The sequence below is a fragment of the Excalfactoria chinensis genome, chromosome 5 (assembly GCF_039878825.1).
Source record: "Excalfactoria chinensis isolate bCotChi1 chromosome 5, bCotChi1.hap2, whole genome shotgun sequence".
In the NCBI taxonomy this organism is placed as follows: domain Eukaryota; kingdom Metazoa; phylum Chordata; class Aves; order Galliformes; family Phasianidae; genus Excalfactoria; species Excalfactoria chinensis.
In genome coordinates this window covers 36,633,676-36,656,087 of record NC_092829.1, presented here as the reverse complement: position 1 = coordinate 36,656,087, position 22,412 = coordinate 36,633,676, and the positions used below count along the sequence as shown (strand labels likewise).

The window sequence follows — 22,412 nt, the reverse complement described above, 5'->3', positions numbered from 1 at the left end:
GTCCAGAAGAGCAACATGCCTACACCAAAGTACCCATTCATGGCTTTTGGCTGGTGATTTCAGTGTGAGGCTCAGAGGAAAGCTGCCTGGTTGAGGGATGGGCGGTCTATTGGAAATGCTGAGCCACAGCCTGAAGCAGTGATTGAGCACCTGGTGGGAAAGCGGGGCCAACCCAGGGGAGCTCAGGTGTATGCAATGCATCTGAGTGTGTGGAAGGGATGGAGCCAGGATCCACCCCTTCCTGACCTCTTTTACGTGTTGGCAGAGAAGGTGAGGGTATCTTGCTGGAGATCCCTGCCTACAGGAGGTCTTCCAGGGGTGAGCAGTTTTTGTTTGTTTGTTGTTCCTTCTCCCCTCCCCCCCATCTTTTTCTTCTCTTTTCTTTGTTTCTGTGCCTATGGCTGCTGCATTTGGGCTTGTTCTCATTTATTGCAGCCTAGGATTGTGCCACTCTGCTATTGCTGCTGTACTTTCCATCATATTATAGCGTTGCAGGTGGTCATAGCTGGCAGCCTGCAGTGGACTGTGCTCTGGAAGCGGTGAGTCCCTGCTAAGAGCAGCTTGAAAGGCCAGGTGCCACAGCAGCCAAGGGCAGAGTGGAATAACAAGAAGTGACAAACTGAGTGCTTACGGCCTAAAATAATTTGCATGTTTGTACTACAGTCTTGAGAAACACTGAGTAGTATGTAAGGAGTAAGTTTAGCTCCAGTGTGAAATGGATTATGGGGAGAAGGCTATCGAGGCAGATGAAGATGTGATAATGGTATTAAACTTGTCCTGTTTTTACTGATCTTTGTTCTACAGGAACACTTGAATTTATAAAACTCTGAGTTGCAGTAAGAGAAAATATTCCTACCCGCTGAGGCTTTCCAATATAGAAACTTGTAAATGTCAGAACTGAATAACTCTTAGGTATGAAAAACCACAGAGTTATTTTGCTGAGTCAGTTCGGTATTTAACTGAAAGGAACTTTAAGAAAGAAATACTAAAAGAAAAAAATCAAAGCAGTGAGAGTAGAACCATTGCCTACCTGAGGCCTCTCAGTGGAAAGCAGTTCTTTCCTTCATTTCTGCATCTGTGGCTGCTGTGCTTGTTTGTTCTCATTTGCTGCGGCTGAAGACTTTGCCATCCCACTATTATTGTGGTACTTTCCATCCTGTTATGGCATTACATCTGGATTTACTGTTCCTAGAAAATTCTAATTTAATAGTTTTCTGGAGTTACCATGTTTCTTTCTAGTTTGATTTTCCCTGTATTTAGTTTAAGATGCAAAGTTGTGAGGCTTTCTTTAAAAACACGAGAGCATAACACAGAGTTGATTGTAACAGTTGTAGTTAACTTTGCACTACATCAGAACCAGTGTAACACAGATGTAGGTGAACACCCTGCGGGCCTTTTATATTGTAGACTGAAGGTGAGATTTGTGGTCTGATAGATTATTACTATTATTTTAAGGTAAGTGAACAACTTGCATTAGTTTCATTTTAGCTGTGAAACTTGGAGTTGCATCATCTCCTTTAGGCCTTATCAAGCCTGATCCAGAAATTTTCTGAAACTGTACGATCATTGCCAAGGACTTGTGAAATATTAACCACCCAGTAAAGCCTTTGTCAGTCCTTTCCAAAACAGCCATCACGTGGCAGCTGTCATCTATTCAGGAAAAAAATAGAATTATGCAAATACAGTTTTTTGTTTGTTTTAAGGGCACACTATTTGGCCAGATGGCAGCTGTGCATTTGAACTGTGAACATGCTTTGATCTCATTATTTTGTTGCTCCGTAAACTGTATTTTTGATTTGAGGGTTTCCTGCTTTTAACTGGGGAAGGCCTGACTAATCTACAGTGCCTGTTTTTATGGTGTGCTTTGTATTCTCATAGCTACTCGTGACCAGAATGGATGGAGCAGTGAGTCACCTACCAGACAGCACTAGAGCTGTGGCAACAAGAAACCAGATGTAACTTCTGCCATGTATCTCCTTTCCAGACCACAGAAGTACAGCATATTGAATTTGCTTTGACTTGCACAAGCTACAAATCCTGGTAAGGACTCTTTTCTACCCACATGAATTTCTCAATATGGAGAAGATTTGAACAACCATAAATGCAAACTACATGCACATGCAAACTGCTGTATTCTAGCACAAGTCCAGTGATGGTTTAAATGCCGCTCCAAGCCATTGGCTAAAATAGTGAACTGTGGCATTAATATTCTCAGTGTTTTTGATTGATTCCTACTTGCGGTGCTTCTGTGTGCTCAAATGACAAAATTACACCTCAAAACTGTCACATCAAATTACTCCAGCTACTCTGGAAGTGCAGTGCTATCTGATTTAAAAAAAAAATAAAATAGCATAACTTCTTTTTACAGAAGTGTGCATGTAGGTTTTGCATAATTGATAAGCAAGTGTCAAATAATAGCCCATAAATGCAAACAATTTTACAAAAACTACAGTAGTTTTTAGTATTTTCAGAACTTGGTCATTAGGACAACTAGAGTTGAAATACAGAATCTCTATCCCCACTTCAGATCAGTAAACAATGGTTGAAAATCTTCAGTGTTTCATTAAAAACAAATCAACATCTGCTCGGTTTGTAGTAGGTAGATCATTGATAGGCTTGTTGTTGAAACCACTTCTGGAAAGCTAGAAAGACGCTCTTCATCCCTTTATGATACATATAATACAGATATGGCAATGAGCAGACATTCCTTGTATCTCATTTGCCAGCTGGCTCCAGTAGTGACACTGTCTAGGGCAAAATAATAGTTAATAAGCCAGATAGATTAAGGTTTTCATATATGAGAACTGCTTTGAAAGTAATGCCTCCTGTTTTATGGCGTTGGCCCATGATATCAGAGGTGGATGTATGGCAGCAGTAGAGGTTGGACCTTCCCACCAATATCCCCACTACATGTTATTGCTGTGAGACAAACAGCAGTAGAGGGGTACTCTGATAAAATGATATCTGACAAGGAAATGTGGGTGGAGCAAAAGCATGGAACTGAATTCCTCCATGAGGAAACACTTGCACCCACTGACATTCATTGCTTCTTGCTGAAGTGGATGTAAGCACAGTGAGGCAGTGGCTGGTGCATTTAAACAGTGATGAATGCAACCTGAAAGATCAGCCAGTTGGTGCAGGTCTTTGTGGGCACAGCATGCAGACTCTTCTGTCCTGCCTTTTCATGATGCTAACATTAAACATAGTTTGCCTTCAACGACACCTGCTGGGCCTCAATTAAAATGTTTTGTTTTGGAGTACAGGAAAAATATGTATAAAGGTAGCTAGTACTGTCTACCTGCTTCACAGCTAACTAAAATGCCCAGTGGCATTTTAAACTTTGAGAAGTTTTTGCTCCACAAATTAAGAGAGGATCTCAGTGTTGTTCGTGTGTGAAGGTAATGTGGTGGTACTCTATTAGAGATAACGTTTATGCAGTGAGTCAGCTCAGTGGTACGTGTAATGGTTTCCTAGGTCTGTGGAATCTGTTTTGTGCCGTGGAGTATGTGAAGTTCATGCAGGACCTGTGTGCCAATAGCACCAGGTTCCCCTGAAATTCACAGAACATTTTGACTGCAGTTTAAAAAACAAACATCAAACAAGTATTTCTTCAGTTATTTTAGGCATGGCACTTTATGGACCCAAAGAGGCTTAGTGGAGAGAGAGAAAGCAAGCAGCATTAGTGAGTTCTGCTGCCTTTTTCATTGTAATTGACAGCTCTTTAGTTATCTCTGACACCTTGTACAGTCTTCTGTGACAGCATACATGAATGCACCTACATAAGTGTCTGATTTAAAGCAAACCTGAAATATTCTTTTAAAAAATAAACTTTTTAAAAAGTTTAACCGGTGCCAGGCACCTAAGAGCCATTGAGAAATTAGTCTGTGCTTGAAGTCTTTCGTGTTTAAGAGCTAGCTACTGATAAGAACGATAGGAGTACTTACCACGTGTAAGTAGCTCCATTTGGTTTCTTGAATGCTTCTGTGTGTGCAAGCATGTTTGTTTGTTTGTATTTGCAGACACAGACAGGTCTTCTGTTGTTTCTGACCTAAAAGATTATTGCTACTTCTCTCCAGACTGTCCTGAACTTCAAGTTACTGCTCTGAATTAACACTATTCCTGTCCAAAACTAGAGAATCTGAAATGTGAATACGAGCTGGTGTTGATAGAGCGCACTGCTCGGGATGACTGCTGCCTGGGAGGCTAATTCCAGCCAGGAATGTGCTGTGGAAATATCTCCATCTAGTGGGTGTGACGAGGGCGCAGGCATTCCTCTGGCAGACCAGGACCTTGCATGTCCTCTGCTTTTATAACAGTTGTCTGTCTGTCTTCTTGAAACAAAAGAGAAGACTTAGAAACCTTCTCTTAACTGCAAAATTATTTCAGAGTTTAAGCGAATATTGTACGAATGAGAACATCTCTAAAGGTTTGTCTATGCATTTTCTGAATGAGTTTTAAAGTAAATGGAAACCATTCAGATCTGATATACCCTGCCTACAGTTAGAGGTACTTCTTATCACAGAATATATTTTAATTAAGAAGAAGCAGTTCAGTGGGATTTGCAAGCTGTTATGTAAATATTCATTATTGTCTTCAAGACAAAACATGCAAGGTCAATGGTGAAAATCCAGTATTATCCTTACTACAAAACCTTGCATCTACTCTCTACTCTGTCTCTTTAGAATTCATCTTAGCTGATGGGGGGAGAAAAAAAATTGTTCCTCAACCCACTAAAATTAGTAGGAGTTTTTACATGAATAGAGTGAGGGCTTAGTGAGGAATATTTCAGGAAGGAGTACAGCACGGTAAAACCTGCTTCAGTCCTAAAGAGAGTATAATACTCATGTAATGGTCACCAAATTAATGCTTACTCCTCTTTCTCAGAAGGGATTAGCTATTTAGCTATTAGCTATTTAGGGGTGGTTGAATAACATAATGGTATCTATCTAATCAGATGTCTGTTGCTGATATTTGTAAGTGGGGCTTCATATTGTCCAGCATCAATAGAGGCTAGGAATGTCTGTTGGAAATGCACGTGCCAGGGCTTTCTAAGACTTTAGATTATCTGAGAGGAACTGTACAGCACCTCAGGTGACTGCAACAGTAAAACGTTATCTCCCTTTTTGACTTTTAAATGCTTATCCAAATAGCAAAACATAGTAAGTATTTTTACACACCTACAGAGTTAAAAATAGGTAAAATCTTTTCTCTATGAACATGTTTTTAGATGTGTTGCTTTCCTATCCAGCTTTTTTTTTTTACATGTATGTATAATGTTTCTTCTAGATAAAATGTCCCTCATTATAGTTTACACTGCAATCCATGAAGTATTGTTTTAAAATGTAAGATTGAATATTATGGTTGTGCAATCTGGAGATTAATGCCACTAACTCAAGGCAGGCACGGTGAAGACAGGTGCCACACATAGTTCCCTGCTGAGCTCTGCCAATGCACATTAATCTTGATCTGCAGCATTCCTGCTATTCCAGTCTTGGCCTCTCTTATGCCAAATCTTATAGTTTGTTTGTAGGTATAATGTTTCCATCGAAACAGAAGCTCTTTTGAATGTCTTTTACTCATTTTCAACTTTTGCTTTTTATTAACATGCTATGTCTCCTCCATGATTATGAAGGGAAGGGCTTGGACAGAAGCCTGACTAGCGCTGAAGTAATACCATCATTTTACATGATCTGAATGTCGAAAGCAAAGAGCCCTGAAGTTAATCATTGCTTAGTGTTACTGACTCAGCCTTCCTTATCCTTTTCTGTGCTCAGTTCTTGTCACTGTGCCACTTGACTTGCTTTCTCATGGCTGGACTATGTACCTTCATCATGCAGTGCACAGGAACTGGGAAGGGCAAATGATTTTTGCAAAGCTTTAGGGGCTGATTCTGCTCAGATCAAAGCTTGCTGGGAGTTTGAGCTTACCAAGTGTAAGACAGCCATTCTCAGGCAGTTACTCACCTTTTGCATCTTGGGTTTCTAACAGAGTTACTTTGTCTTTTAAGTAGAGATGGATATCCAGTTTCGCACAGAAGGGATGTTGGTACACAGCAATTTTGCCTCTAGGATTGGGAGCAAAGATCCAATGCACTGCCACCACCACACCTATTCTGACTCTGCAGGAGGTTACTTTTCTTGTTATCCATACCCTTTATCTCTGGCAAAGGAATGAGGACAGCGGCACCCTACTGTGCAATTGATTGTGCTGCTTTGTGTTAAGAAGTTAATGTTTTTACATCTCTTAAGTTATACGCTTCTCCTATATTGGTACCCTCACCCACTCTTCTGCCAGCAGGTACACTGGAATAATATGATTTGCTCTTACATACCTCACATACCTCTTACATACCTCACCTCCTGTAAGATAAGAGGCGATATATGCCAAGTGCTTAAGATAATTATGAAGTGCTAGCTTGCTGTGGACTGGAACAAGCTTTGTAAAAATTTCCTCTACATTTCTGAAACTCTTTCCCTTACTGTTTTGTGTGATATTATCTTTCAGTAGACCAGATGTGAGGGACAGCCCTGCAGGAAATGGCAGCGTGCTACAGCAGTCTGCCCAAGTGAAACACTGTTCTCAGCACTGTTGCTTCTGGCACACCGTGCTTGGCTGCTCACCCTGCTTATGCTGTTGGTATGGTAGGAAGAGGAGGAACTGAGCTCAGCTGGCACTTGTACCCATAGAAGTGAGGGGCAAGTTAGTTGAGATTGTTCCTTTCCATGTGGGACTGGGGCATGTGTTGTATTCACTGGCATAAGACAGCATAAAATATACAGGTAACTGTTGTTTGGGTTTTCCAAGACTTCATTTGACTACAAAACAAAATTCATGAAATTAAGCAGAGTCATCTTCTTGTGTGAGAGATGCCAGGCATTTAGAGCTGAGACTTTATCAGCAAGAGAAAATTAGTGTACAAAACCATAAAATCACTTTGGTATTTCCTGTTTTAAGTAGCAAAAATCTAGGTCTTAGTTACTTAGAGCATCCAGCTGGTGGTGCCAGATAGTAACTATGAAGGACATTGTATTTTAAACACTTGGAATCTAAATTGTTTGGATAAGGCATCTTTATTGCTGTTTCTCAGACCCTTGAAGAACTGTCTTCTCTTTCAGTGGGAACGGCAACAGCAGGTCAGCTTCTAGAAGTCAACTGCTGTGAGATTATGCCTTGCACAAAATGGCATAAAAGCGTCCCCTTTATCTACTCTTGATTATATGGAAACTTATTTTGCATACAAGGTATAACACACATATAAAAGATGTGTGTAGGTGTACATGGGTTACATGCAATGGAGGGTCAGGCCTGGAACAATTCCCCCTGCAGTAATGTTTATTACTTCATTAATCATAGTAAACCTTAAGAACACATACACCTGTTTTCTTGGGTGATGAACATCTTTCATATCTGGCATTCATACAACTTACATGATCCAATGTCCATGGTCTTTAACACTCTTATTATGGCTATCGATGAGTCAGCTTGTGACCTTCTTTTTCTTTGAAGTTCAGTACTTAAAAGTATTTAGCTTGGAAGAGGATACCTGTTTTCAAATTTAAAAAAAGGAATGGTGGGGAAGAGGGAAAGGAACACTGTGTTATATTTTGTTGGCCTAACAGTGACCTATAAAATGTGCTGGTGAGGACAGAAAATGTAATGCACCGATAGCTGCAGCCACGGTTTGTTTTCACTCTTTTTGATATTTGATTATAAAGGTTAAAGCAGGGCAGGGGAAAGGGAGTGCTAACCTGAAGTGCTAGCTTTTCTGTGGCTGCTTGCCATGTAATTCAGCGCCTGTTTGAATGGGTCAGGTTCTTTGCTGGAAGACAAGAGGCAGTGAGGAATAAACCCTGTTCTTTCAGAACAGTCAATTTTTATAACAAGGTCGCAGGTATGGATACTTTAGGAAGTTTTTTGCCCTGTTCTGGAGGGTGCCCTGAGTCCCTATGGGCTCTTGCTTCCCGGTGAGAGATTGCAACAGACAGCTGCTTGCTCAACACGTGGTTTTCACTAAGATAGGCTGAGCAGAGGGCAGAGGGCAAGTACGACCAGTTGGGGTGGGGAAAGTATCATAAAGGTGAGTCAGGCAGAGTGAGGCTCACAGAGAATGGCAGGACTTGCTCACGCTTCCTCCACTCAGCCTTCAGAAGTGGTGGGCTCTTGGCCAATGCAGTTCATCCAGGCACTGTGACAGGCATCTTGCAGAGCACAGCGCTTGGCACTTTGGTCACTGAAAGAAAGCAAGTGGAAGTTACATGCTGAGTGAGCACTAAGAAGGAAGTGGCTCCAGAGGCATCTACTTGAAGGTTCCACCTTTCCATTTACCAAAATAATGCCTGAATTTCTCAGGGGTTACTTCATCTTTGAAGATAAGGGATACTAACTGTATTCTCAAGAAAATGTACAGTCTTTGATACAGTTAAAATCAATCACAATTGAGTAATTCAGTATTTAAATACACACTGTGCAGTAGAAATCTGAGAGGAATAGTTTACTCCATTCTGAGATCTGGTGCCCAACAAATATGACTGTGTGCAGGTTTTCTCTGCTGTAATATACCTCATGAAATCTGAAGTATTCCCCATACAACTGTACTCATTAAGAAAATTATAATCCCCTTCAGAGGACTATATGCAAGCATTCTGCAAATGTTTTGGAAGGCAGTGGCTGTGCTCTGCTCCTCATCAATCTTGTGAAATCCTGCCATAGCAAAAAGTGGCTACGTGTGAGGCTGGGGCTGGGCTACAGCCTGCTTGAACTGGCTAAGCGCTTATGGCTTGTGTTTGTAGCATTTCTCCAAGGAAGCAGGGATCTCATTTAACATCTCCTCTGTATCCGTTGTTCTTGTCTCTATAGTTCCTTCAATCTGTCTTATGAGAATGGGTGGGATGCAGCAGTGGAAGAAGTACGGGACATCCACTGTTCTTTTATAAACACTGGATATGTTTGAACTAAATGAGTTAGAATAGCTAAGCTCTGGTTGCTCACATCTGGGTTGTGTGACTCTAGCTAAGAACAGAATGTGTCTGCTTGTCCTTATGTGCATCCACAGTCATTAACCATTTGATGAAATCAGGAGGATATATTGTACCACGAATGGAAAATCTCAAGCTCTGTTTGTGGTAGCTTTTCTCCTAGAAGTTTAGTTAAATGGGACTTACCTGCAGGCAAGCAAATTGTTTTCTTTTTGATCTCTTGAGATTCTGTGTTTTAGCCTGCTTGTCTTACTTTAATTCCCTTTGATAGAAGATCCCTTTTATGGTGCATGCTGAAGTTGTTCGATAGGCCTAGCTGAAAGCCATGATGCAATTCAGTAAGCAGTTTGATATTTTTGTTGTTGCTGTTGAGCTCCAGCTTCTGGTTTGTTTGTTTGTTTTTTTTACTTTAAAGTAAATGTAAAAATAGCTTACATGTCAAGCTCTTATGGTTGCAGAAGAGTACTTAATAACCTGCTCAGCTGTATGTGAAGAACTCAGCAATTAAACAGAAAATTAAAATACATTTATTTTGTTTAAAAAAAAAAAAGTGTATGATTAATGATTTTGGTATGCTTGGGACTGGTGGTATTTCATACGCAGCCGTTTGCTGTTTATTAGCAGATAAGCAGCAGGGCAGGATTTCTGAACTGGAGAATTTCAGATTAGGAATTTGATTGCTGCTTGGTTACGTCTCCTGGCTGGCATCTTAGGCACATAGTAATTTGAAATTAAATTTGAAATTTAATTGAAATTGAAATCTAGAAATGGGACTAATCATGTAGACAACTATGAAAGTGGAGTCTGTTTTTATGGGCTGGTCAGGTGATCTCCTGCTTATGAGTTCTTCTAAACCAGGGATATTTGAGCTTACTTAGTGGGTGTGCCCCTTAATTCCTGAGAACTCCTTGCACTGCACATAATGTTTTAAGAAATAACTTTAAACTAGCATTTGTGAAACTTTTTCTAAACTACAGGTAGTTATTAGTTATAGAACTGATTTTTTTAAAAAAGAAATAAACTTTCAGTTTTTCTTTGGATATTCTTTTTCTTTTCAAACTTGAGTGGGTTGGAAGCAACAGCCTGTTCTTGTACACTGCTGCTTTTATTTTGATCTAATAAATTAACATTCTTATTTCCTGTCCTAATCTAATTAACAGGGTATTTTCCATAGTGCAGAACCCCCCTTCCTTGACTCTTCAGTAAGAAAGTATAGAAGGATACATAAATAATTAGTGCCTTAGGTTTGTTTGTTTGTTTTCCCAATTATTATTTTTATCTAAACTAAGTTTTAGAAACTGACTTAAAATATTAGGAAAAGTCCACTGCAGGTCTTTGTACCATAAGCATTTAGGCACATAAAGGATCTTAATGAACTGGACCAACGTTACATTGAGGAACTATGTATCTTTTGTTGTGTTATGGTTTATTTTCTGCTTTTAGGCACTGCTACTGTATTTCTGACTTCTGTAGCTTTTCAAGACCTCAGAAATAGTGGAAATGATATTGAATAATTAAAGTGACTTAAAGAAAAGGTTTCTTTAAAACCTTGAATTTGAAGCAGAAATCCCATAATGATAGAGAGGACTTCTATTTATCAGCAGTGATATCAATATACAAGCACAGAAGACATTTTTAGCTGTGAATTCGCTGGGGAAGCTACTCTCTGATAGCAGGAACATGCAGTTGTAAAGTGGTTTGCATTTCCTAATGTTACTTTTATAGGCATTATATCACCGCAGCCTATAAAAAAGAAAAAGAGATGACCCATTATACAACAGCTAGAAATTAACGAAGTATGATAAGGAGTCATAACTCCTAAGGAAACATAACGAGTATTTCTACTGCCAGTGGAAGTATTTATTACACATAATTGATAAAACAGGTAGATTTATTTTTACAGAAAGTGCAGATTCTGTACAAGATTAGATTCCTGGTAACATACTAAAGATAATTTCTTTTCTATATGTGGTACTTGCTCTGTTTTGTATGTTTATACTTATTTTTCATTTAGGTAGGAATTTCTAAACAAGAAAACCATTCGCACTCTCGCTTTGCCTGGTGTTTCTTCCAGTAGTATCTCAGTCTTGATTACACACTGACCTATTAAAATAGCAGCAATTGCTGGGGTAGGAGGTGAATTGATTTTCATGTGGTCTTGTTTTTGCTTTGTTTTTGTTTTTCTTCATAGTGAAAACAAAAATATATGCAGTAACTAGCTTTCATTTTTCATGTATAAACTGAGCAAACCAGATGGCAGATCTAAATAGTTGGTATTATGTTTGGGATTTGACTTTCTTCTCTTAAATTTCCAGAACACTTTTCACTTTTATGTGTTCATTCCTGAATTATTATGTGATTTTTTATCTGAAGGAAGATGTGAAAGCAACAAAACGGAGGCTTTCTAATGTCAAAAGTCAAACCAAAAACAAGAGGGTTGAAACACATCCCGAAATGGAAACGCCCATAGAGAATTAGGTAATCTTTTTAAATTATACAGTATCAAACATAGCAGTGATAAAGAATATCCTTTCGTCTAACACCTCTGCTGTCTGTCTGAGGTTTTAGAATGTAATTTGTTTGGGCATATCTTTTACTGCTCAGTTTCTTCTTCCTTCTGCAAAAGCATACAAGACTTGTTCAACAAATACAAACATTTTATCTGCAATTAAACTTCCAGTGCTTTATGCAAAATGGAAGTGTACAAACCCACAGCTGGCATTTTTGAGGTGGTCAGGTCAGGGTAGCCTAGCTCAGCTGAGGACTGTAAACTCTCCTTGCTTAGCTTTTAAATTAAAGAGCTGCTTCTCTCTTTTAGCTTTGTTGTTTCTGAGTTCTTCTTAGTTGTTGCTGTAATTAAAATCCTCACAGTGTTTGCCCTCTAAATTATCCAGCTGGAATTTAAAAGCAGAAAGAGAAGGGAAAACCTACACTAGCTGATGGCTCCTGCTTGATGATTTGGAAGATGAAGATTTAAAGAATGGAGACTTAGAAGGGGAAAATGCTAAAATGCCTTGAGTTACAACAGAGCACTGAATATTTGTGTCACAATAAGACTGCCACAACCCAGGTCCATATCTCTAACAGATGTACTTAGCTTTGCATACTGATTAAAACACTTTGAAGTAGATAGGAGTGAATAGTTGTGGGTGAATTTAAGCTGATACTAAGCCCTCCAATGTTACGTGTTCTTGAGAATGAAGTTCAATTAGAAGCCACTCTAACTTGTATGTTATTTCTGTTGTATCTTTGATAGATATAACCTAAGCTGGAATTCACTGCATGTTCCAGTTCTGACCCTGACCCTTCAACATCCCATTTAACTACTCACATGATAAAGTTATTTGTAAATGTTAAATCTTTGCAGGATTATGATCTAAAGGAGTATTAGAGCCTGATCCAGCAACTTCAGAGGCCTGCCCTAGATTTTGGTGATCAGTGTATCAGAGCCATACTAAAGGGATTAAATGCTGCTAGTACTTACTGAAGATAGTTTTCCCAAAAGAATAGCTCGGTACAGCAAGAACAAGTGATGTAAGTTTGCACATTATATAGTGTATCACCCTGTACTTATGCTAGTATAACTCTGCTAGTTTACAGTGGCTCCAGTAGCCTTCATTTTATTTATGTATTCATAATCCAAATACTTAGCAGTGTAAATATTTTCTCTATATGCCTATATACAGTCATATATTTATATACACTGTGTGAGGCTATATTGTGGAGGAACGTACTATCTTGCTGCTGCCTGTCTGAGATGAGTGGGTTACCTGCTGCAGAGAAACGGAGGAGTTAGGCAGGATGCCACAGCCCTGTCCTGATAAATCTGCCATGCCTAGAGCTCTCCAGGACACCAAGCCTTTCCTTAGGGAGGGCAGAATTTATAGCACTTAAGAAGCTAGAATGTGCTAGGCTTTTATAAGAAATTAAGGGAGAAAACTTTAGAACTCTGTTCCTACTTCTGGTACAGAAATATTCTGGGGTCTTTTCCCTCTTCGTTTTATATTCTTTCATTTTACTTCTCTGCCTTTCTTGGGTCAGTAGATGTTCACTTCCATTTATTTCACTAATGATAGGCAGGAACAGGAAAATGATGCCAGAAGAGTTTTTGCACCTTGACTGGAAGTCAAAAGGTACAAAATGAAGGTATTCCCCCCATGGTTTGCAGCTTATCTTCGTATTGTGGAGGTTATATTGTGTTGTTTCATTAAATGATAGTCTTTTTGTATGGCCATGCCATTGAAGAAGCTTTGCCCCTCTGAAACATGCATTTATTTTGCCTAAAAACACTGCGGGGGGCAACATTTCTTTCACTTCTACCTTATGCTGAAGAAGATGAAGGTTTATGGTGTAATCATGCCACATGGATGTGGAAAATTAGTTGCAGCCAGAATACAGGTTCCCTTGACAGATTTGAATGCCTAGTTTTAGACTTCTTCCTTTCTCATTACATGACATCATAATGAACAAAGTAGTACTAAGTGGTATAAAATCATCATTCTTACATAATATCTTTCATCTCAAGATATCAAAGTACTTTACAATCATTAATCAGTGCCTTTTAACTCAGTAATCACATGAGTAAGGTCCTCTCACATAAAAGAAATATTTCTAAATGCTTCACATCCTGTTGAAGAAAGGAGGAGTAGCCAAGTTTACTTAGTGAAGAACTGAGATTAAAACTTCATGCATCTGCTTCATCATAAGCACCTTTCTTACTTTCCACTGTATCTGTAGATGCAAAAGTCCCATTAAATACTGAGACATAGGTATTATTTTTGCATACCAGAAACCTGGAGCTGCCTGGTTTAAATTTGGGATCCCTGTCTGACACAGATCTGTTGTGTTGCTTCTTAAAGAAAGCAACATATACAATCACAGCTAGTTCTTTATTTTAAAAATAGCTTTCTTCACAAGCTGGGTTTTGTTCAAGGTGCATTACCTACACTGTCATATTTGTCAGCAGTGTTTGAGATAAGAACATATGCTTTTAAATGAATAGCCTTCCCCCATATAAATAATTGCAACAAGAATCAAATGAGTCCCTTTGTTTAGAAAACATACAGAAACCAGGTCTATCAATAGGATGAGAATACAGCTTGACTTAGAAAAAACCTTCAAAATATTAGCTGTAAGTTACTAAAATGTTTAAATTCCTTAGAAAAGACAAAATACTGCTGTGACTTTTCAAAATGTTATTTGTTGTATTTGGTGTTCTGATGTTCTGATTTTTTTTTGATGGTTGGTTGTTCTTGGGTCAGTAGGTTTTGGGCCAGTATAAACTGGGTCTTGCTGTTCCAGAGTCAAGGGTATCAATTCTATGTAAAATGAAAATGCTGATGACCCTGAATCGCTCATAAAACCTGGCCTGAATCACTTGATAAGGCACAATCACTTAAATAATATGATTGAATATTAACATCTGTCACGACTGGTGCTTACAGAGGATGAGTCTAACAAAGGCTAGTTTATTTGTTTAATCCCAGACTCAGGACTTGCCACAAATCACTAGTAAAGGAAAAGCGACTGCCAGCTCTACAATCAAGCAGAAGAAACACTCTAAATTTGGAAGCAGAAACTAGATACATTCAAACCACAAATAACCTGCAGCATTTTGTTGTTCTTGTATTCTGAGGCAAACTAGTTCTTGGTGCAGTTTTCTTTGGCATGCAGAAACCTCTCTAGTACCTGAGCACTTCAAATAAAGACTTAATTATTTCTCAGATGTGTACTATAATGCAAGTAGAAGTATATGTTTGGAATCAAGTGAGATTCTCTAGTCCATGTTAGACAGGTAGTCAGATTAAATGATGATAATATGTGTATTTATTTTCTTTTGAATCCCTGTTTCCTACTGGTAGTTAGCAACTTGTCTGCTATCAAAGGTATATTCAATGTGTCAAAACAGTAGGAGACATGGTTCCATTTCTGTTATACTCTAATTCCACATACAACAAGCCACCCAGAAGTTTTCAGAACTAGTGAAAGCAGAGAAGGATTTTAAGATGAGCCAATACTGAGTGCCTTAATGTTCATTTTCGCATGACTTAAGATTATCCATTTAATTTGCATTATAGTGTTATTGTCAGATGATCTGTTATTGCTGTATTTGAGTGAGCTACCAGGACAATCACTTCCTAAGCCTCTCTAACTTGACCTGAATCAGCTTATTTAGTTGCATGTGGCTGTAGTACTGCTTTCCTGCCTTCCTTTAATTCTCATGTTTGTCTTCATTATATAGGTGAAGAAAGTTATAGCAAACTATGTAACAGAGCTTAGAGATCATTTCTTCTATTCTGTCCACAGCTTTACTCTTCTGTCGTCTGAGCACTTTCTGAAAGAATATCAAAGAATATAGAGAAAATAATTTGTTCTAAGAAATTAAGTTCTTATCACTGAAATACAGATTTAATCCAGTACCACTGTAGTTGGTAGAAGTGGGATGAAGCTAAATGGATGGTAGTCTCTTGAACTTGCTGTGTGTATAAAAACGTGCTTATGCCGCATCTTTTCCAGTTAGGAGACAGAATACCCTTATATGGGTACTGAGACTTCTTTAGGAGCCAAGTTAGGGAAGAACTTCCTCAGAAAGACTCACTGTACATCTATGGATGGGATGTGAGCAAAGTGAGCTCTAGCTCGTTTGCAACCTTCACCCATACTGATCTTACCATAGGAGAGAAGCTGGAAAGAAGAAACATGGCAAGTTTCCTTCCATTGAAGTGGATGGATATACACTATATAAGCAGGGGGCCATTGTAGCAGTGCTAGTGCCTTGTACAAGTTTACCTGTTTTTCTCTACTGTATACATCTCATTTCACTCCATGTAGTCTAAAAACTTCTTGTATAATGATGGTTTGCTGGAAAAAAAGGTACATTGTTAAACTGCTTAATTATACCTTGGCTGACTTGTATGGACTTTCAAACCTTTATTTCCTAGTAATTTGAAAAGAGATGCTAAGGTCTCAGTAAAATTATTTTATCCAGGTTTATGTGAGGAGTTCTCTTTTTAATCCAGTTTCCTTCTTTCCTTTTTTCCCTCCCTCTGTGTTGCAGAGCAAAGCCTCATGCATTCAGATGTAGGCAGTTGTCCAAATCTATTTTAAAACATTTTAAAGCAAAGCTTCTTGCAGCTATAGGGCAGGGGTCATATGTACTTTCCCTGGGTTAGCAGAACAACTTAAGATGACATCGTAGACCCATCTCTCTTTCCTCTCCCAGTAAATATATGCATAACATGGAACTACAGAGATTTTTGATTTCCAGAAGTCGAAGTTACCTTGTCCCACATTTGATCAGTTGAAATAACTTTGGCTCACAATAAAAGAGGGAGGCATATCTTATGTAAGAATCTGCCAATGTCCTTCTTTTTTTCTTCCTGATTGAAAGCAAAGACCTAGCAAAGAACATCTAGATTTTACAGTGTTGACAGGCAGCTTTGTTATTAACATAATAATATCAATTGATATCTGAGGCAAACAAATATGGATCCTGAAATGCCAGAGACAGGAGAAATCATGATATTGTGTAGATACTGAAATATACAAAGCTTTGGTAATGCTAGTTCATTGTTTGCATTTTCTGTTAATCTTCATTGCAGAGCCCACAGTAAGCCTATAGTGATGTAGAAGGGTAGGTATTTTAAATCAAACTTGTAATAGAAGTTTGAAGCTGCATTTATAGCTGAAAACATTCTAGTATTTTGATTTTCTTTTCCTTGATGTTTCTATAGTAGTTATCCTTTTATGTTTTTCAGCTGCTTTCAAGTCACTGCTGTGCTGTTGGCTGTGAAAGCAAGAGAACAGCTTCTGCAGATGAAAGGCCAGCGATGATAGCACTGGAATGTGACCTCGGACATTTATCAGAATGACATTGTATGTCAGATGATACAGCATCCTTATTTTTCCAACCACTTTTGGCCTGGAATCAGGTCAGTACAAGATGGGTGCATATATTGCCGTGCTGTGAACACATCCATAAATGGTATATCCTTCATTAAGACTTGTGATAGGAAGTTACTTTTGTTAATATGAAATAGGTTTCATTTCAGTAGCCCTCCTTTGTGTTGTCATTTACCACCTTCCTTTGTCACTTATAACACGTTTAAAAGTTTGCTCAAAGGAACCCACTTGGATTAGAAAGATCAATTGCTCTGCCTGATAAATAATAATAATAATAATTTTAAAAATTGAAACAAATATCAAATGAGGATCATTTTCTTGCTATTGATCAAGGCCATTCTTCTGCTTAATACACCAGGGTCTCATAAACTGTAAATTATTATTCCTTCCTGTATTTGATTTGGAAAATATTTGGTAACAGAAGAGATTTTGGGTAAATCTTATAACCTCTAAGCTTTGTTCTCCTCATTTACAACTGCAAATAATGGCAGCAAGGTGGATATGGGCATGTGGTTGGTATATATGAAGGTGAAAAATTGAACTAGGTGTAAAACTTTTCGACTGTATTCCCAGCCTGACTGTTTGCTATCATCATTTATTTCCATGGGCTTCAGCATCCACAGCTGCAAAACAGGGTAGGTCTTGGCATCCTCATAATGACAAACTGGCCTTAAATACTATTTTTTTTTTTTTTTCTTCTGTGGTAGGTGTTAGAGATTTCAGATTTATTTGCAGATTATGTCCTTCAGGAGATTCCAAAGAGTCAGGAATGCTTTGTTGGTACATATAGGCTAGGACAACATGAAGGGAGAGCTGTCTCTAAACTCAGTTGAAATGCCAGAAACACGGTGCTTTGATGTCTTGGCAAAACAGAGCATTTCTGCTTCTCTGATTTTAGTGTAGAGTGTAGAAGAAATTCTGTAGTTGTTTCTATTATGGCTGTGCAAACAATAATGGTGTCATTAATGATTTAAAATGAAACTGTGTGATTAACTTTTGGTAATGCTTCTGCTCTTAAAAGGAGAATTGAAATGGTTTATTGTTTGTATTCATTTCTATTTTTTATTTTATTTTTTACAGAAATATATTTTAGATGAAACATTCTGTACGTATGACATACATATAAAAATTAACTAGCATTCATTTTTGTGCTTAGAAAATATAACAAGATCTCTGACACCCTAGAGCTGAAAAAGAAATGTGCTGGTAAATGTGTTGAAAATGACAGTATTATGTTTCTCAGGCATTTTTTAATGTTAAATAAATAAATAAATAACCAAGCACTTCTTCATAACAATTCTCAGCCCAGACCTACAAAGAGAAGCAGGAGGGTTTATCCCATTACAAATCTTGGTCACAAGCCCGCTTTTTTTCACTTTAAAAATATAATGTGGTAGAGAAATTATAGAAATGTAAAGCATTTTAGAGCTATTGAATAAGCAGAATATTTTTATTTTTGCTGAATGAGCTTAATTGCTTCTAATGACAAGGTCAATAACTTCTAACATATTCCTGACCTATTAAAATATGGCCTAGGTCTCAGTGTTTTGACTAATATGTCAAGTTTTGAGAATGTTAATAATTTTCCTAACTTGTATTGATTCCTCAACTTGTTTGGAAGCCAGGAAGATCCTGGTCTGATTGGTTGAGTCATTTTCTGGTGATTAAGTGGTATGTCTGAACAGGAAACATTGCAAAATGCTTAAGGCAGTTTATAAATAGAAAATGTTCGGAGGGAAGATCATTACTCAGAAAGCAAATTCTACTGATACACGACTGCATAGATGTTGCCCATTGCAAAAGACCAGTGTTTTTAATGGAAAATTGGATTAAAAACAAACGAACAAACAAAAGAAAAACCTGACTAAAAAACAGATTAAGAGCAGATTGGTTTAATTACTTAGTAGTCTTCCTTTACATCTTTATCTTACTCAGAAAAATATGTAGGGAACTTAATCTTCAACGTAAACTGTCCTGCTAACTACCCTCTGTTTTCAGGTTCTATATTTTTGATTCCAAGAATACATATTTCTTTAATGTTATCCTTATTAAACCAACAAAATCCTTACTTACTGTGTGCTTCCTTTGTGCTTTCTTCTGTGGTATACTGTGTATGTCATGTGTCACACACATGGAGGAAGCAAAGAAGGGGACACAGGATATTGACATTCCTCAGTTAATACTGCTTCACTGTTAATACTGCAATATGTTGCTAAATTAGTAAGTTGCATTTGATGAGTTTCTGTATCATTTCTGAAGTTTTTCTAGAACTATGACTTTGTTCTTCTGCAAAGGTAAGATAACAGCCAATCCCTCCTTTCAGAATGGCATTTTAATACATGCTGAATTCAAAGTGTAGCAGAATGTTATGCAAATCCCTTGAAGTCAATAACTTTACCCACAAAACCAGAAAGGGCACGTTTTGTTCCCTCCTGAGTTAGCAGCACTGTTGGGATCACTATCTGGTCATGTTATAGTGTAACTCTCTAACAAATCAGTCATTTAACCAAAAGAAACGGTTCTGTCATTGTTTAAAGAAGGAACTATGTAGTTAACACAGGGGAAAAAAATATATTGTGGACAACTAAGGAAACTAAAATCAAATGTTCCTAATTTACAGCTGGATCCAAAGCTAACCAGAACAAGTGGGAGTTTTTCCACTGACTTCATTAAGCTTTGCATATTTGTCCAAAGAAGTGCTAGGAATACAGCCTAGCCAGGCCCTGGGAGAAACTCCAGCCCCTTGTTCTCAGCTGACCTTCCTTTGCCACTGCACAGAGCTGCTAGGGTGGCTGTGTCCAGCACTAAGGGCAGGCTGAACTAAAGCCTGCAACCAAAAATTGCTGTAGGAAAGCCCTTATTAAAAAAGAGAAAAGTAAATGTGAATAAAAGTAAATGCTATATTATGGGTTCTGTTGCCTCCAGGCAGGCACCTACACATTTATAAATAATGACATGCAGACATTAGTTTAGTTTAAGACGCTTACTGATGCTTTGTTGACTAATGTTTTAAGCAAAACAGAAGGCAAGAGTGGGCAGCTTTCCAAAATCTGAGTGTATTGTGAAATAAAAAGTTCGTACAAGTTTTCTCTCCAGGAGCACAGCGTAAAATGTACACTTTAGCTAGGAGTACCACTTCTGTGCACTATAAAAAGTCCCTACTCTGTCACTGCCTGGAGTAAGTGATAAGAGCAGTGGCAGGGCTCCTGAAGGAAACCATGCGGTTAATGTGATCCTTGAGAGATGTAAATCTGTGTGAAATTGAGAACTTCTTATTACAAAAAGTTTCATCTGTGAAGTTTTACAGAAACCCATTCTCTGACACAGTCTGATAAATAGGGGCTGTAGTTCTCTGAAATCTGAGTTACCTACGTCTATCTAAACTGGTGTTTGTTGTCTGACAACAAATATTTAGCATTGTGGGTGAAAGTAAAAGGCTAGACAGGGATCTCTAGATCAGCAGGAAGTTCTGTGACACTAAAAACAGAGAAACCCTTTGAACTTTGTAACGTTATTTCAAACAGACTTTTTTTGTGATACTGAAAGTACCTTGTAGTTTTTAGCTTATACTTCGTTAAACAGTATGTTGGTGAACTTGTGATGATGGATGCCTCTCTTTAAGCAGCTGTGTAATTGCTGCACATTAAGAAACTGCAAGAATGTGATATAGCTAAAATAAGCCCTTCACGAGCAGAAAGAAATCTATTCACACCAGAAAGGCTGAGTAGCAAAGGAAGACTCTTCAGTTGTGCTGAGTTTCATGGATCACCCTCATGCATGAATTTTAAGTAACCTGTTAAAGGGCTTTTGAAAGAAATGTCAGTCCTGTGAACGACGTGGAATGATCATGCGACAGGCTGATGGACTCGCTTTCTGCTCAACAGGATTTCCTCAGGGAATGTGGCAGTTGCTAAATGTTCCCATTTCAGCTGTTACAAAAATGCACTTGTGCACAGACTTTGTTTCCCCCCTCCCAAATGCTGCTGTTACCGTTCCAGAGAGTTCAAAGTGGGTTTGGCTCTCTCTATTTGTTCAGGCTCTTCCCTCACCAGTTGAAATCTGCTATTTCAAACTCTTGGTATGCACAAGCAGGAAAGTGGAAAGATGCCAGCTACTCTGTTTGACAAATTTGCAGATGCTCAGGTTCTTTTTTTTTTTTTCTTTTCTTCATTTTATTTTATTTAAACAGTGCCCCCCCACCCCCCCTTTTTTTTTTAATCCTGGCACAGAGACTAGAAAGTTATTGGCCGATGGTGCAACTGCGAAAAGGTGTCTCTTTGAGACACACTTGATTGTTTAAGGTTGTTAATGTGTTGTGTTTAAATACCAAAACACGGAGTTCATAAAAATATTTTACAGGTTGTCAAGAGCAGTAATGTGCTGTGATCTAATGAGATCACATGAGCTAAGAAAAACTAAGCAACTTAAAGAAGGCTGTCCGGCAAGCCTTCCGGTGTTAACCTTGTTTGCTGGTGGCATTTCATGAGGTGACACCTCTCTATCAAGTTGTAAGCCACCATCAAAGTGGTGCTAGGAAACGTGGCACTGCAGAGCCTGGTGTCCTGCGGGGAAGCAGTAGTAGGGGCTTTTGATAGCACATGGCTCTTGTCCCTTTATGTCAGTGCTGAGCTTCTCTGACAGAAGAGACAGTAAGACCGAACTCTTTCTGAACCATTTATGGAAAACTGTCAGTGCTGGAAAGCGGCCAGTTTAATTGAGAGAACTAAAGTTGACTAAGCTTTTGAACAACCTAATTATCACATAAGGTTAGGGAGGTAAATGGCTCTAGGCTTCATTTAAGAAACCAGGGATGAAAGGGTGGAAACAGGAATAAGCCGCATTTTTTTCTGTGATCAGATAAGGAAGAGAAACCATCAGTACTGCTGTGGCTGAATGCAAAGTAGAAAAACTGAAGTTGTAGTAGGAAGTTAAAAAGCAATTAAACTTTCAAGAACATATTCCTGAGCAGCAGCTTGAGAGCACTGATTTAATTTTTACCCTGAAATGCAAGAATTCCAATCTTTAAAGATAATTTTCCTATGGTTGAGGCTGATATGAACTATCTACCTATAGAGGTAGAGACATACAACTAACAACTTTAAAACACCAGATTTAAGGAAACATCTCTTTTGTGTTTGGATTGTGGGTGCCCTATGAATGCCATGAATATCTGCTTTAACAATTGTGTTGCTATGCTGCAATTTGGCCTCTGTTGAGAACTGCAGAATCCTTGTTTTTAACAGAGGTCTTTTTTCTTTCTTTTACAGTTGATTGAGGTCAGAAGGAAAGCTGGTTGTTGCTTTGAATGAGTATGGGATTGACTCTAGTACAAGGTAGGACACTGAATAGAATTTTCTTTTTTTACCAATAAGCATAATAGCAAAAAATGTCAGTATGCATTTTTCACTGAGCATAAACTTACCTTCTGAACCACAATAACTGAGCATTTCTGAACAAAGTTTACAAATAGGAATATTTGTAAAACACAGAGATCAGACTGAAATGAAAACCTATAGATGAAGAAAAATTGTAGAT

General features: G+C 38.3%; 1 protein-coding gene across 1 annotated transcript in view; it reads left to right on the top strand.

The window, feature by feature from the left end:
- The first annotated feature begins 241 nt into the window (after positions 1-241).
- Positions 242-22,412, top strand: part of MICAL2 (microtubule associated monooxygenase, calponin and LIM domain containing 2) — a 141,963-nt gene continuing 119,792 nt past the window's right edge. Inside the window, exons 1-5 of the mRNA XM_072338690.1 lie at positions 242-318; positions 1,879-1,905; positions 1,985-2,040; positions 16,733-16,906; positions 22,145-22,210. The gene's annotated coding sequence lies outside the window, so the exon portion shown is untranslated. The remainder of the gene's footprint in view (positions 319-1,878; positions 1,906-1,984; positions 2,041-16,732; positions 16,907-22,144; positions 22,211-22,412) is intronic.